This window comes from Felis catus, chromosome A2, assembly GCF_018350175.1.
Source record: "Felis catus isolate Fca126 chromosome A2, F.catus_Fca126_mat1.0, whole genome shotgun sequence".
In the NCBI taxonomy this organism is placed as follows: domain Eukaryota; kingdom Metazoa; phylum Chordata; class Mammalia; order Carnivora; family Felidae; genus Felis; species Felis catus.
The window spans coordinates 79425981-79442422 of NC_058369.1; the positions used below are offsets into that span (position 1 = coordinate 79425981).

At 41.9% G+C, this 16442-nt stretch overlaps 1 pseudogene; it reads right to left on the reverse strand.

Moving 5' to 3' along the window:
• Nucleotides 1-12202: 12202 nt before the first annotated feature.
• On the reverse strand, nucleotides 12203-13093 carry LOC105260379 (annotated as a pseudogene).
• Nucleotides 13094-16442: the final 3349 nt, after the last annotated feature.

The window sequence follows — 16442 nt, forward strand, 5'->3', positions numbered from 1 at the left end:
GTACTAATTCTTTGTACTTTTTTTTCCTCCCCTCTTTACTTCCTCTGATTTTAAATGAGCATTGTATATGATTCCATTTTCTCACTTCTCAGTGTGTCAATTTATTACTTTTCAAAAAATTTTAGTGACTATCCTAAAATTTACAATATACATTTATAAGTAATATGATCCACTCTCAACACTACCATATTGATTCAATATACTGATTTAAAGTACAGGTACTTTGTGGATAGTACAGGTGCCATATAATAGTTTCTCCAATTCCTTTGTACTGTGCCTTATAACATTGCTTTTATTCATTTCACTTTTCCATATGCTATAATCACCCAATTCGCTGTTACTATTATTATTTTGGACAGAGTTATCTATTCGCTTGATTAAGAATAAAAATTGTAGGGGTGCCTGGCTAGCTTAATCAGTGGAACATGCAACTCTTGATCTTGATATTGTGAGTTTGAGCCCCACATTGGGTGTAGAGATTACTTACAAATAAAAAATCTTAAAAAAAAAAATAGTGGGACATCTGAGTGGCTCAGTCAGTTAAGCATCTGACTCCAGTTAAGCATTGCTCTCTGCTAATGTTATGACGTAGCAGTTTGTAAGTTTGAGCCCCATATTGGTCTCTGTGTTAACATCATGGAGCCTGCTTGGGATTCTCTCTCTCTCCCCCTCACTTTCTGCCCCTCCCTCACTCGTTTTCTCCTCTCTCTGTCTCTGTCTCTCAAAATATATATACTTAAAAAAAAAAGAAGAAATGGGGGCACCTGGGTGGCTCAGTCAGATTGAGCGTCCGACTTCAGCTTGGGTCATGATCTCACGGTCTGTGAGTTCAAGCCCCGCGTCGGGCTCTGTGCTGACAGCTCAGAGCCTGGAGCCTGCTTTGGATTCTGTGTCTCGTTCTCTCTCTGCCCCTCCCCTGCTCATGCTTTTGTCTCTGTCTCAAAAATCAATAAAACATTTAAAAAAAAATTTTTTTTTAAAGAAGAAATGTAATTTCTTAATTTTACTTTAATTTATTCCATCTGCATTGCTCTCTTTATGTACTCCAAAGTTCTCCGCCTGTATAATTTGTCCTTTTCCTGTGTAACTTCTTTTAATACATCTTGAAAGACAAGTCTTCTGGTAAGAATTCTCTCAGTTTTTGTTTGTCTGAGAAAGTCTTTATTCCTCCTTCACTTTTGCGGGATGTTTTCACTGGATGTAGAATTCTAAGTTGGTGGATTTTTCTCTCAACATTTAAAACATTTCACTCCACTTTCTTCTTGCTTTCACGGGTTCTGATGAAAAGGCCAGATAATTCCTATCCTTACTCCTTTCTAGGTAAGACATTTTCCCCTCTTCTTTGATGATTTTCTCTTTGTCTGTAGTTTCCTGCAATTTGAATACTATATGCTTAGTTGTAGTTTTTATGGTATTTATCCAGCTTGGTGTCCTTCTCTGAATTCCCTAGATGTGTGATTTGGTATCATTAATTTTGGAAAATTCTTGGCTGTTATTACTTCAAATTATTTCTTTTGCTCTGTTGTTGCTTTCTTCTGGTATTCCAATTACATATATGTTGCACTTTTTGAAATTGTTCTGCACTTCTTGGATATTCTGTTCTGGGGTTTTGTTTTGTTTTTTGTTTTGTTTTGTTTTGTTGTCCTTTCATTATTTTTTCTCTGCATTTCAGTTTGGGGAGTTTCTATTAACACATCTTTTGGCTCACTGAGTCTTTCCTTGATTGTGGCCAGTCTGTTAATGAGCCCATCACAGCATTCATTCAGTTCTGTGGGGAGGGGGGTTGTTTTGTTTTTTGTTTTGTTTTAATGTTTTACTTATTTTTGAGAGAGAGGGCACGAGCTGGAGAGGGGCAGAGAGAGGGACAGAGAATCCCAAGCAAGCTCCATGCTGTCAACACAGAGAGCCCGTTGTGGAGAGCTCTATCTCATGACCCATGAGCCAAAATCAAGATTCAGACGTTTAACCAATGGAGCCACCCAGGTGCCCCAGTCCTAGTTACTTTAAACTCAAAAGTCTGGGAGCGCCTGGGTGGCTCAGTCGGTTGAGCATCCGACTTCAGCTCAGGTCATGATCTCACAGCTCGTGAGTTCGAGCCCCGCATCGGGCTCTGTGCTGACAGCTCAGAGCCTGGAGCCTGCTTCTGCTTCTGTGTCTCCCTCTCTCTCTGCCCCTAACCCACTCACATTCTGTCTCTGTCTCTCTCAAAAATAAATAAAAATTTAAAAAAATTAAAAAAAATAAACTCAAAAGTCTGAATCTTAGCTGAATCTGGTTCTGATGTTTGCTTTGCCTCTTCAGACTATGTTTTTTCTTGCTTTGAAACTTAGTGTGCCTTACAAATTTCTGTTGAAAGCCAGACATCATGTATTGGGAAATAGGGACTGAGATAAGTAGGCGTTCAGCATACGGTTTAATGTTAATCTGGCTAGGAATTGGACTGTGGTTCACGTTCGCTGTAGCTGTAGGTGTCAAGGGATTTCATTTCCTCTCACGTCCTTGTTTTGTCTCTCCTGTGATTCCCTGAAACTCCCCCTTAAACAGGATCTGCACCTTTGCTGCTCTTTCAACTGTGATCCACTGTTAATATTCTGTAGCCCTGTTGGGAAGGGAGAGAGAAAGTGTTCTGGAAGGCTGTACTAAACCTCAGTCTTTCAGTAGGAGTGTCCTGAGGCTGTAATGTTCACTAGTGTCTCTCAGCAGTCTTCCCCCTTAGGTGAGACAGGAAGGCTAGAGAGGGCTGGATTTGGGTAATTTGCCTCCCCCAAAGTCAGATAAGGCTCTGATAAAGTCTACATCATCTGCTGAAGAGGCCTTTGTTATGGGGAACATTCTGGGCAGATTTCAAAATGGTTTCTTTCCCCCCCTCCCCCTGCCAGAAACCCAAGTGTTTCTGCGTGGCTCTTCATAATGAAAACCTAGTGGGGTTTCTGGAAGTAAAATCTACTGAAATGTGGAGGCCTCTCTAAGACCACAGCCCCTAGGAGCTTCCTGCTAATCCACACCCAGCCCCTAACACTTCCTACCTGTCTCCAGATTCTGAGGTGACAACTTGCCCTGCAGCCTTAATTCTCTGATGGCTCCAAGAAAACTCATTCAAATCGTTGACTTTCACTTTGTTCAGGTTTTTTCTTACAAGAACATGAGTGACAACTTCCAAACTCTTTATATATCAGAACAAACTGGAGGCCCCCCCGTATGTATTTTTTCAAGTTAAACATATTACATTTACTGTATATAAAGAGTCCCTCTTACTTGGAATAAATGTCATGATTCTAGTGCTTCTCAGTCACCACTGTATTAATCCTAAACCTCCTACAATGACTGTTGTTAACAGTTTGCTGTTACTTCTAATTATTTCCTCTGTGTTTATACAGGTGGGTATATCCAGATCTAAATGTATGGTGTGTGCACAGAGATAGACACACACACACACGTATATACATATTTTATTTTATTTTATTTTATTTTATTTTATTTTATTTTATTTTATGAGAGAGAGAAAGAGAGCACAAGTGAGTGAGGGGCAGAGAGAGAGAGGGGGGGGAGAGAATCCCCCAAGCGAGAGAGCACTAGTAGCAGGGCTCCAGCTCACCAGAATGGGTGCTCAAATTCATGAACCAAGATGGGGCGCCTGGCTGGCTCAGTCAGTCAAGCATCCGACTTTGGTTCAGGTCATGATCTCCTGGTTCGTAAGTTCGAGCCCCACGTCAGGCTCTGTGCAGACAGGAGACTGCTTCAGATTCTGTGTCTTCCTCTCTCTCTGCCCCTCCCCTGCTCATGCTCTGTCTGTATCTCTCTTCCAAAAATAAACATTTAAATAAATAAATAAATAAATAAATAAATAAATAAATAAATATGGGGGGCTGGATTACAGAGAGGGAGGGAGGCAAACCATAATAGACTCTTAAATACTGAGAATAAACTGAGGGCTGATGGGGGTGGGGGAGAGAGGAAAGTGGATGATGGGCATTGAGGAGGGCACTTGTAGGGATGAGTACTGGGTGTTGTATGGAAACCAATTTGACATTAAATTATATTTAAAAAAATAGAACTACAGGGGCGCCTGGGTGGCTCAGTCGGCTGAGCCCCCGACTTCGGCTCAGGTCATGATCTCACGGTCTGTGAGTTCGAGCCCTGCATCGGGCTGTGTTCTGACAGCTCGGAGCCTGGAGCCTGCTTTGGATTGTGTGTCTCCCTCTCTCTCTGACCCTACCCCGTTCATGCTCTGTCTTTCTCTGTCTCAAAAATAAAACATTAAATTTTTTTTTTTAAAAATAGAACTACAAAAATAAATAAATAAATAAATAAATAAATAAATAAATAAATAAATATTTAAAAAAAAAAATCATGAACCATGAGATCATGACCTGAGCCCCAAGTTGGATACTTAACCAACTGAGTCACCCAGGTGCCCCATATATACACATTTCTAATGTGCATGAATGTGTGTATACTCTATGCTGCAACTTTCTTTCTCCATGTAATATTCTTTACTTCACTTCCTTTTTCTTTAAAAGCTAAATTTATTTCAAATGAAGTGTATACTCGACTGACAAAACTGTATTTTTCCTGAAATTTCACTTATTCCTGAAATTTCCTATTATTTATTATCACTCATTTTATGTATAAACATGTATTAAGTAGGTGCTATGTTAAAATTTTATAATTCTAGGGGCACCTGGGTGGCTCAGTTGGTTGAGAGTCCAACTTGATCTTGGCTCATGGTCTCACGGTTCATGAGCTGAAGCCCCATATCAGTCTCCATGTTGACAGCACAGAGACTGTTTGGGATTCTCTCTCCTTCTCTCTGCCCCTCTCTGGCTCACTCTTTCTGTCTCTCTCTCAAAATAAACTTAAACAAATATTTTGTAATTCTATTAAAAACAGAGGCAAAAACTTTTTTTTTAATGTTTATTTTTGAGAGAGAGAAAAGGGGACAGAGTGTGAGTGGGGGAAGGGCAGAGACTGAGAGAGGGAGACACAGAATCCAAAGCAGGCTCCAGGCTCTGAGCTGTCAGCACAGAGCCCAATGTGGGGCTCAAACTCACGGACTGTGAGATCATGACCTGAGCCAAAGTCAGACACTTAGCTGGCTGAGCCACCCAGGTGTGCCTTTAGGCAAAAACTTTTTAACTCATTTCCCACTAATTTTTGTGCAGGTATTCCCTTAACTTGTATTATTTCCCTAATCTCCAAATAAAACATCAATATATAATAAATTGAAAAAGCTCTCCTAGTTTTTTCCACTTTCCATCCTGTGAGGGTTCAATGGATGTGGAAAATTACAACTTTTTTAGTAGCTATACTTTCAGATATATTTCTGGTTTAATATGGCAGATTGAACATACCCATCTTACTCTTTCTCACTTAATTAAGAAATTATAGGAGAGTGAACAGGTGGGATCACATGGGTAGAGAAAAAGAAGAGGAAATTGCACTTAGCCCAACACACCGCATGTAATGAAGGAATCCTGGCAATTGGAAAGCTTGAGGTCAAGGAATACGAAGAGCAGGGCTGGGCCTGGAAGCCATATTTAGAGTAATTCATTAAAGAAGCATGCTTGGAATTACGGGGACAGTCGGTTCCCTCCCCTCTCAGCTTCTTTCACTTATTTGTTACACAAATATTTGTTGGGCACTTTGTAAAGCACTAGGCTCTGCTCCCAGTGCCTTTGCCCTTGGGATAAAGCCAGTGAACCGTTCTCTAAAGCAAGTGGGCAGGTAGCCCAAGGAGGGCACCCAGTGTAGCGTTCCAAGCCTGGGCGAAGGAGAGCAGTGCCTGAACTGACTTCAGAGCCCCACAGCAGATGTGGGTGGGGAGCAGGGAAAGGCAGTGCTGCCTAGGAGAAAAACACACTCAACCTGTTCCATCTAAAGTACAGCCCTTTTTAATTTGGGGATTGTGGGGTTCCCCAGCCCGCCTGCTGGCTCCTCACCCACACATCTTGCAGTGAGGCATGCTGGAAGGCCGGCTGTACCACTTACTCAGAAGCAGCTCAGTCTCCCCTTCAGGAGGGGCCGGCTGGAGAACAGAGAACATCAGTACTGAAGAACCCCACCCACCACACCCTCCGCTACCCAGTGGAGGCCTTTGCTCCTACCTGTGGGTCCGAGAATGTCGGAGTTCACCAGACAGGAAGAGAGGTGGCAGCAGCATGGAAGAGAAGGACCAAGAGAAACAAACTGAATAACGGACCCCACAGGAGACACAAATAACTCTAGAAACAGAAGAGAATTTAAAATTGTCCTATTTAGCATACTCAGAGGGTAGTGCATCAATCAAACAAACAGTCTTCAGGGAAGGGAGATTGACTGGACAACTGGAAGAGTGATTGCCGAAGTAACGTAATGGATTGGAAGAATGATAAAGGGGACTCGTGGAAGGCTGCGTAATTGGGAGGACAAAGTAGAGGAAGCCTCTCAGAACAGAAATCAAAAAGATAGCACTTGGAGGCTATGTCGAGGTAAAGACGGAGAACAAAGACCAGAGTGGGGAAATAAATCATAGAAAAATGCCACTCACCAAGTGTCAGGACTAATTGGAAAGGCCCACACATTCAGATGAGATTTCAGAAATCCAAAAATCTTCCCAAGAGCAGGGTAAAAAGCCATGGCACTTGCAGAATATCCAAATAAGACTGACTTCAGATTTCTCTTCACCAAATGCTGGAGGATGCTGGAGTGATGTCTTCAAAGATGGAGGATAAAAGTCTTAGAACCTAAAATTTTGTACCTAGCTGAGGCATCAATCAAAAGTGAAGGCAAAATAAGATACCTTCACATGTAAAGATAGACCCTGCGTGAGGAATTTTTTGAAGATATTCTCCAGCAAAAAAAAAAAAAAAAAAAAAAAAAAGAGTGCACCTGGGTGGCTCAGTCAGTTCAGTGTCTGCCTTTTGAATTCAGCTCAGCTCATGATCTCACAGTTTGTGGATTCAAGCCCCCATCAGGCTTTGCGCTGACAGCTTAGGATTCTCTCTCCTCTCAATCTGTCCTTCTGCTCACTCTCTCTCTCTGTCTTTCAAAAATAAACAAACATTAAAAAAAAAAAAAAAAAAAAAGGAGCGCCTGTCTGGCTTAGTCCATAGAGCATGCGACTCTTGATCTCAGGAATGTGAGTTTGAGACCCACATTGGGTATAGAGATTACTGAAAAATAGTAATAATCAACCAATCAATCCAAAAATAGGAAAATGATGTGGTCCTAGCAGTTAGAAACTGAAACAGAGGGGCACCAGGCTGGCTCACTCTAAGGAGCATGTGGCTCTTGATCTTGAAGTTGTGAGTTCAAGCCCCATGTTGGGTGTAGAGATTGCTTAAATAAATAAACATAAATTGACCAAAGTACAACACAGTTAATACTAGAAATAGAAAGGCAAATATTCACAAGATTCTCCTTTGATTGCCAAAGACATATGGTTGCATTTTCCTTTTTTGTTTGTTTGTTTATTTTGAGAGAGAGAAAGCATGAGCTGGGGAGGGGCAGAGAGGGAGGGAAAGAGAATCACAAGCAGGCTCTGAGCTATCAGAGCTCAGAGCTTGACTCACCAACTGAGAGACTGTGACCTGAACCAAAGTCAAGAGTCCGATGCCTAACCAATTGAGCCACTCAGGCTCCCCTTCCTTTTTTTGGGGGGGTGGGTGGGGAGTGGGGAGGGTTCCAATACACAATTTCATTCTTTAATAGTATTTGCACATTCACAGCTTTTATGACACTACTATTTGGTCTTACTCTTTTAGGATGTATTCATTCAGTAGATGTTTATTGAGCACCTATTAGCCAGGAACTGTTCCTGGCACTGGGAACATTCAGCGAACACGACACAACTCTTTGCATAGACTTATTTTCTCAGAACTGGGGAGACACATCTTTGGGGAGGTGGCTGAGATCTGAGCTGAAATCTGAACCAAGTGAGGGAGTGAGCCATGAAGAGCAAATACAAAGGCCCTGAGGCAGAAACACATGGTTTTCTACAGCAAAGAGGAAATTCAAGTTCATATTTAAGTAGATAAACAGTATATAAATACTCATCTTGACAAAGTACGATAGTGTAACTAGCAAAAATTGCGAAGAGATTAAAAGAATAAATGCATTAATTTGCTCATATTCATAGAGAGAAATCAGTAGATATAATGTGACATTTCTAATTTAAGAAGTTGATGATTTTATATGATATTTTTAAAGACAGCAAGCCAGTAGGAGAAGTAGGAATAAAAGCCAACTGGAACCGCTGCGAGTAAATGAGAGTGTTATATAAATCACTTATATACCAGAAAGTGGAAAATATAGCCTAAAGTTGATAAGTCAGGAAAAAACATGAAAGGATTTTATTTCATGTCAGAAGGATAATGAACTAACGAATGAAAACGAGAAACTGTAAACAGAAATTGTCTGTGTATGTGGACCTGGGAATAAGGAAGGAGCCACTTTCATTTTTTCATTTCCTCCCCTTCTGTTCTACTTTAGTTCTTTCTGCCTGTTCTTTTGACTTTGCCTGCATAGCTATATTCTAAAAGTAGCTCCAGGGGCACAAGGGGGGCTCAATAAGTTACACACCTGATTTCCGCTCAGGTCAGAATCTTGAGGTTCATGAGTCTGAGCCCCTTGTCAGGCTCTGTGCTGACAGCTGAGAGCCTGAATCCGGCTTCAGATTCTGTGTCTCTCTCTCTCTCTCTCTCTCTCTCTCTCTCTCTCTCTCTCTCTCTGCCCCTCCCCCTCCCTCAAAAATAAATAGACATTAAAAAAATAAAAATAGCTTTAAAATAATATAGAAACTGTTTTGGTACCAAAAGCACTTAAAGTAACTTACAAACATGCAAACAATAATAATTGTAATGAGATGAATTCAAGAAGGAAGGAAAATCATTATAGAAGTTTGAAGCTAAGGTGATATTTAGTATTTAAAAATTATTTAAGGGGCTCTGGGTGGCTCAGGTGGTTAAGCATCTGACTTCGGCTCAAGTCATGATCTCATGGTTTGTGGGTTTGAGTCCTGCTTCAATGTCTGTGCTGATAGCTCGGAGCCTGGAGCCTGCTTCAGATTCTGTGTCTCCCTCTCTCTCTGCCCCTCCCCTGCTTGTGCTCTGTCTCTCTCTGTCTCTCAACAATAAGTACATGTAAAAAAAATTTTTTTTTAATTATTTAAGGTATACGTGACAGATTTTTCACGGCTTTGCTGTATTGAATGTTTCTTGAAATTTCTCACAATTCTAACTCCAACAGTAAATTCTCTGTTTGGAGATAATGATCCACTGGAGAGATCTGAGGGAATGAGCTACATCATTCCAGCCAGAAGTCCTTGACCAACACACTATGTCAGTTTCATTTGAAATCTGACCTGCTTTTCTAAATTTAATTTAGATGATGAGAACACAGATAGTTCCTTGTGATATACCAATAAGGGACCTGGAGAAATGAACATGGTAACCAAGATTTGAAACACAGGCTTTTGTAATTGGTCAACATTTTGTGTGTGGTTTATAAATTCTAAAAGGCATCCTGGCTGGCTCAGTCAGAGGAGCATGTGACTCTTGATCTCAGGGTTGTGAGTTCGAGCCCCACATTGGGTGTAAAGATTACTTACATAAAAAAAAAAACTTTAGAACATTTTTCAAAAAGAGAGAGAGAGAGGCATCTAGGTCGCTCAGTCAGTTAAGCATCTGACTTTGGCCTGGGTCATGATCTCACGGTTCATGAGTTCAAGCCCCACATTGGGCTTGCTGTTATTGGATCTTCTGTCTCCTTCTCTGCCCTTCCCCCATGCTCTCTCTCTCAAAATAAATAAACACTTAAAAAAAAATTTTTTTAAAAACTTGATACACTGGAAAGATCCAAATCTTTTATTGACATTTATGACATGTTAATCAGCCAGCAGAGGGGGACATGGCTGTACAGCTGTTAGCAAATAGCCTTTTTCAACTAGCAGTAAGAAGGATGCTATCAGCCTACAAGGAATCATCAAACAGGTCTTCGAGATCGTGCATGCGGGCCATTTTTCAGAGGAGGAAAATGGGACCCAGAGCAGCAAACCCACTTGGGCCAGAATGAGCACCTCCTCATCTCTGACTCCTAATGCAGTGTTCTTTCCTCTATACTTGGATTCTGAAAGGGACAGTACTGGCCCCTTAGCATTTAAAAACAGGTTTTTTTTAATGTTTATTTATTTTTGAGAGAGAGAGCGAGAGCACCAGTGGGAGAGGGGCAGAGAGAGGGAGACACAGAATCTGAAACAGGCTTCAGGTTCTGAGCTGTCAGCACAGAGCCCAACGTGGGTTCGAACTCATGAACTTCGAGATCATGACTTGAATCAAAGTGGGACATTTAAGCAGCTGAGTCACCCAGGCACCCCTGTGTGGTTCCATTTTTAAGAAATGTTAGAAAATGCAAACTAATCTATGCTAAGTAGATCAGTGGTTATTTAGGGATGGGAGTATGCGGGTACATTGGGATGGAGAGATTACCAAGGGGCATGAGGAAACCTGGGATGATGGCTATATTCATCTTGATTGTGGTGATAATTTCTCAGGCAAATAATATGTCAAAAGTTATCAAATTGGGGCACCTGGGTGGCTCAGTGGGTTAACCATCTGACTCTTGACCTTGGCTCAGGTCATGATCTCACGGTTTGTGAGTTCAAGCTCCACATAGGGCTCTGTGCTGACTATGTGGAGCCTGCTTGGGATTCTCTGCTCTCTCTCATTTCTATCTCTCTCTCTCTCTCAAAATAAATAAATAAAATTTTAAAATAAATAAATAAATGAATAAATACAATGTGTCTTATCTCTTACAGGTACATACTGTAGTATTTATAGATGAGATTATATGTCTGGGATTTACTGAATTGGAGGAAATGATGGGTATGGATGAAATCAATTTGGCCAAATATTACTAATATTGAATTTAAAATGGTCACATAGAGGTTTGTTATACTATTCTTTCTACTTATGTGTTTTTTGAGGTTTCCCAAAATAAGTTTTTGTTGTTGTTGGGTTTTTTATAAAATGATCATTTTAGGGTAGCCTAGGTGGCTCAGTTAAGTGTCTGACTTTTCAGCAGGGCAGGAAGAGAGAGAGCGTGGGGACAAGTGCAGCAGGGGCTGAGGGAGAGAGAGAATCTTAAGCAGGCTCCATGGTCAGCATGGAGCCCAATGTGGGGCTCTATCCTATGACCCAGGGATCACGACCTGAGCTGAGGTTGAGAATCAGACACTCAACTAGCTGAACCACCCAGGTCTGACTCTTGATCTCAGCTCAGGTCATGATCTCAGGGTCGTGAGTTCGAGCCCCACGTTGGGTTCCATGCAGGGTGTGAAGCCTACTTAAAATTGAAAAAAAAAATTATTATTTTAGTCATGCTCTGAAACAGTGGAGTAGACTAAGTGGCCTCTAATCTTCTCATCTGAGAAAACATACCTTTTCTATTAAGTAATAATCTCTATCATGAACTATCTGCTTCTCACTAGAAGCAAAAAATTGAAGTCTGAAAGACACATGGGGTTTTTTGACCAATTAATCATAAATCCCTATACTGATATGCTGTTGGAATCATTGCTTAAAAAATGAAAAGTGAGCCAGTGGCATAGGATAAGAATGCTATTTTAAAATTTCTTTCTTCTTAACTCACCCCCAAATGTCACAGAAATAACCTGTCACTGAAGGTTTCATTACTTTGAAACTCAAAGTAAATTATATTTTTATTCTGGCTGGAGGAGAGAAAAGGTGACCTGAGCTTTTCTGACTAGATACAAGTTTTCTAAATTAAAAAAAAAAAAAAAAAAAAAAAAAAAAAAACAAAACTGAGCCAACTGGAAACTCTCTTTAGGAGGCAAGCATGGGATAAGTAATTATATCAAAGTATTATTTGCAAAAAGTTTAAAATGTGACTCATGCAGAAACAGACCCATAAATACAGAGACAAACTGGTGGTTCCCGGAGGGGACTAGGGGGAGGAGGAGGGCAAAATGGGTGCAAGGGAGTGGGAGGCACAGGCTTAGTTATGGACTGAGTAAGTCATGGGGATGAAAGATACAGCGTAGGGAAATAGTCAGTGGTGCTGTCGTAGTGTTGTGTGGTGACAGACGGCAGCCACACTTGTGGTGAGCACAGCAGAATGTCCTTGCTGAATCACTATGTTGTACACCTGAAACTAATGTAACATTGTACATAACAATGTACTTTGACAACACATATACTTACTGATGGCATGTAGATGACTCATTCAAATAGAGAAGGAACACACGGAGAAGGTTTTTTTCAACTCATCAGTGAGTTGTGTACATCCTGTCTTCAGTGGGGGAACTGCTGAATTGGGCCCCGAGGGCCCCACACGCCTGCAGACCAGTCTGCGACTTGGGGTTGAGTAGCTGTGAACTCAGGAGCGGGAGCAGTCCATTCACCCTGAAATTCCTCCTTGGTCACGGCCTTTTCAGCAGCGGCCTGCTCTTCCTCTTCGATGCTTCAGGATCTCTGTAGAAGCAGAGATCGGGCAGGACCTCCCGTGGGTGTTCACAGAAAAGGAGCCGCTCGCGCGCGTGCGCAGAACGTCCCGGGCCAGCAGCCACGTGGGACCCACCGAGCGAGCTCCCCCGTTGTTGCAACAGCTGGTAGCGCCCACAGAGGGCAGAGGCGAGTCTGTGACACAGAGCGATGGGACACAGGTGAACGGAAGACGCCTCCGTGAGAGGCCGGCGGTCAGCCCTGGGATCGGTTACCACCAGAAGTCTCGGCTCCCGGAAGGCTGCTTGGATCTGGGTTAGTGAAGAAGGTTCCAGAAGTGAAGTGGCCAACAATAGGAGTGGGTCCAGCAGCAGCAGCAGCAGCCGCAGCAGCAAACCTCAGCACAGCTCACTGGCCAGTACTCCTGGATGATGTGACACTGACATCAGCTGGGGTTTCAATGGCAGCAATGGCACGAGCTGCCAGCAGAAGCTTCTCCCAGGTTCTCTTCAGATTTACCACCACTTTTCCTCTTGTATATGTACTGTTCCATTTGGAAGTCAAGGTTGATGCCACCTAGGTGGGTTCCTGCTGCGGGGAATTTAAGGACATCCTCCTCCTTGCATTTGTAGGACATCAAGGGCTCGGGATATCATGAAAATTTCCCTTTAAGTTATGACAGGAACACAGGACAATGCGTATGGACCCCTCCCTGGGTAGCATGGAAAAGCAAGCATCCAAGTCTTGATTCTGGCTCAGGTCATGATCTCAAGGTTCCTGGTATCGAGCCCTACATTGGGCTCCTCACTGACAGTGCGGAGCCTGTTTGGGATTCCCTCTCTCCTCTCTCCCTCTCCTCTCTCTCTCTCTCTCTCTCTCTCTCTCTCTCTCTCTCTCTCAAAATAAATAAACTTAAAAAAAATGGCTACATGAGGGATCCTTGAGGTGGTGGAAATGCTCTGTGTCTTGACTCTATTCATCAGTATCCTGACTGTATACTGTACTATAGTCCTGCAAGATGTTCCTGTTGTGGAAACTGGGTAGAGTACACAGCATCTCTCTGTATTATCTCTTACAACTGAAAGTAAATCTACAAAAATCTTGAATTTTACATTTTTATATATTTATTTTTAGGTTTATTCACTTGTTTTGAGAGAGAGCACACGCGTCCACTAGAAGGGGGGCAGAGAGAGAGGGAGAGAGAGAAAGAATCCCAAGCAGTCCACACGCCACCAGTGCAGAGCTCAACTTGGGACTCAAACTCACAAACTGGGAGATCATGACTTGAGCCGAAATCAAGAGTCGGACACTTAACCAACTGAGCCACCCAGGTGCCCCTAAAGTTTAACTTTAAAAAAAAAAGGAATTGCTCTGTTAGATACAAAACTGGTTAGTTAATATCTTTTGATAATAAACCATAAACTTCTTTTCCCATAACCTTTGATGTTATATTTCTATCAGACAGATTAATATTACCCTTACTGGAGAAAAATACATCTTAACATGTGAATTCATAAGATCTAGACTTTTAATCAATGGTGAATAGTGAAACAAACAAGTGAAACAAACAAAGGGACTTCTAGAATCAGCAAACTGTCCTCAGCAGGCCAAATGTAGTCAGTGGATGTTTTGGCACAGCCCATGAGTTAAGAATGGCCTTTATGTTTTTCAAGGATTGTAAAATCCAAAAACCTGAATAATTGACTGATTCTTTTTTTTTTTCCAGAAAAAGTTTGCTGACCCCTAGGTCCTAGATAATTAAATAATACTTTGGTGGACATGTTAAACAATGTCTTCAAATCTCACACGTGAAAGTAGGGGAAAAGGACAAGTCTGTATTTTTGGCGTCATATTGACGAAATGTGTTTAAATGTTTTATGCCCTTAAAAAAATGACAGATAGATATAAACAACAAAGTCATCTAAACACATCAGCGATTCCGAAATACCCTAAGCAAAAAAAAAAAAAAAAGGAATAGGTACAAGTTATTATCAGCTACAGAGTGCTTCTACTCAAATTTATAGGTAAAAAACATTAAATAACACATATTCAGTGTAAAAGAGAACTTCTTATAAGTGAATTCTAAGTTGCAGAAATATCAATCTCTCTACAACACATAACCTTTAGAAGACCTTTCCTATCTCTTACATTAGTAAACAAATATTTACTGAGGCCTCCCAGTTGTAGAGTCAAACCAACATATTGAAATACACAACAAAAAATAGACTTTTGGAGCATCTGGCTGGCTCAGTTGGTAGAGCACATGACTCTTGATCTCAGGGTCATGAGCTCAAGCCCCACATTGGGTGTGGAGCCTATTTAAAAAAAAAGGGGGCGCACCTGGGTGGCTCAGTTGGTTGAGCGTCCGACTTCGGCTCCTGTCATGGTCTCGTGGTCCGTGGGTTCGAGCCCCGAATTGGGCTCTGTGCTGACAGCTTGGAGCCTGGAGCCTGCTTCTAATTCCATGTCTCCCTCTCTCTCTGCCCCTCCCCCGCTCATGCTCTGTCTCTCTCTCTCTGTCTCAAGAATGAATGAACGTGGGGCGCCTGGGTGGCTCAGTCGGTTAAGCGGCCGACTTCGGCTCAGGTCATGATCTTGCAGTCCGTGAGTTTGAGCCCCGCGTCGGGCCTGTGCTGACAGCTCAGAGCCTGGAGCCTGTTTCAGATTCTGTGTCTCCCTCTCTCTGACCCTCCCCCGTTCATGCTCTGTCTCTCCCTGTCTCAAAAAAAAAAAAAAAAAAAAAATTTAAAGAATGAATGAACGTTAAAAAAAATTTTTTTTAAATAGATTTTTGCTTTGATTGTCAAAGCGCTGACAAATAGAAGTAGGATAAAGAAAGGAAATATCTACTCAGTAAATAGATAATAAATAGGATAAAGAGAATAGATCATTAATAGCTCAGAATGTGATAGAGTTAGGAGAAATGCTAGTACATTATCGAAAGATAGAACTGCAGAACAGCAGCTAGAATTTGTTTTCCCAGCCCTGCCCTCAGACCTTTTTCTCAAAGACCCAAAAAGCCTCTCCAAACATGGGCCCCTTCATTAGTTCCCTAGGGTTGCTATAACAAACTGGCTTAAAGTAACAGAAATGTTGGGGCAACTGGTTGGCTCAGTCAGAAGAGCATGTGACTTTTGACCTCGGGGTCATGAGTTCAAGCCCCTCATTGGGTGTAGAGATTACTTAAAACAAAACAGAAATCCAGAAATGTCTTCTCTCCTCATGGCTGGAAGCTGGAAGTCTGAAATCCAGGCCTCGGTAGGGCCATACTCCCTGTGCAGGTCTAAGGAAGAACGCTTCCTGGTTTCTTCCTAGCTTTTGGTAGCTGCCCATGCTCTCAGCATTCCTTGCCTTGTAGATGGACTACTTCAGTCTCTGCCTCTGAGGTCACGTGGCCTTCTTCCCTCTGTCTCTGTGTCTTCTGTATCTTTGTATCCAAATTTCCCTATTCTTACAAGGTCACCAGTCATTGGATTAGGACCCACCCTAATCCAGTGTGACCTCCTTTTAACTTGATGACATCTCCAAAGACTATTTCTAAATAAGGTTACATTCACAGGATGGTGTTGAAGAGTGGGTGTGTTAAAACTTCAAAATCTCTTTTTAGCGGACACAGTTCAACCTATACTAGGGTCCTCTCCTCAGCTCTTCTCTTTAGGCAATACCCCGCATAACTACACCGACTGGTCTAAAGTGGGGTGTAGACTACTTGGAATGTTGGAATAAGTATTATACCTTGCATTTGTGTTTATTTTTGTGCAAATGTGAAATTAAGCTCAATCAGTATTTAGTATGTGGATTTTTCACTCTAGTACCCTGTCATTCATATATCAGTCACTCAATATCAAATATGTTATTCTGAGGAAAGACTGGGGGTTCCTGACATGGAGGCATCATCACACTCCAGAATACGGGGCCATTTGCAGATTACCCAAGCCTAGTTACTAGATTTGTAGGTTGTATTATCTAGTTTAATGAAACCAACCCAAAAGTTCCCGGGGCGCC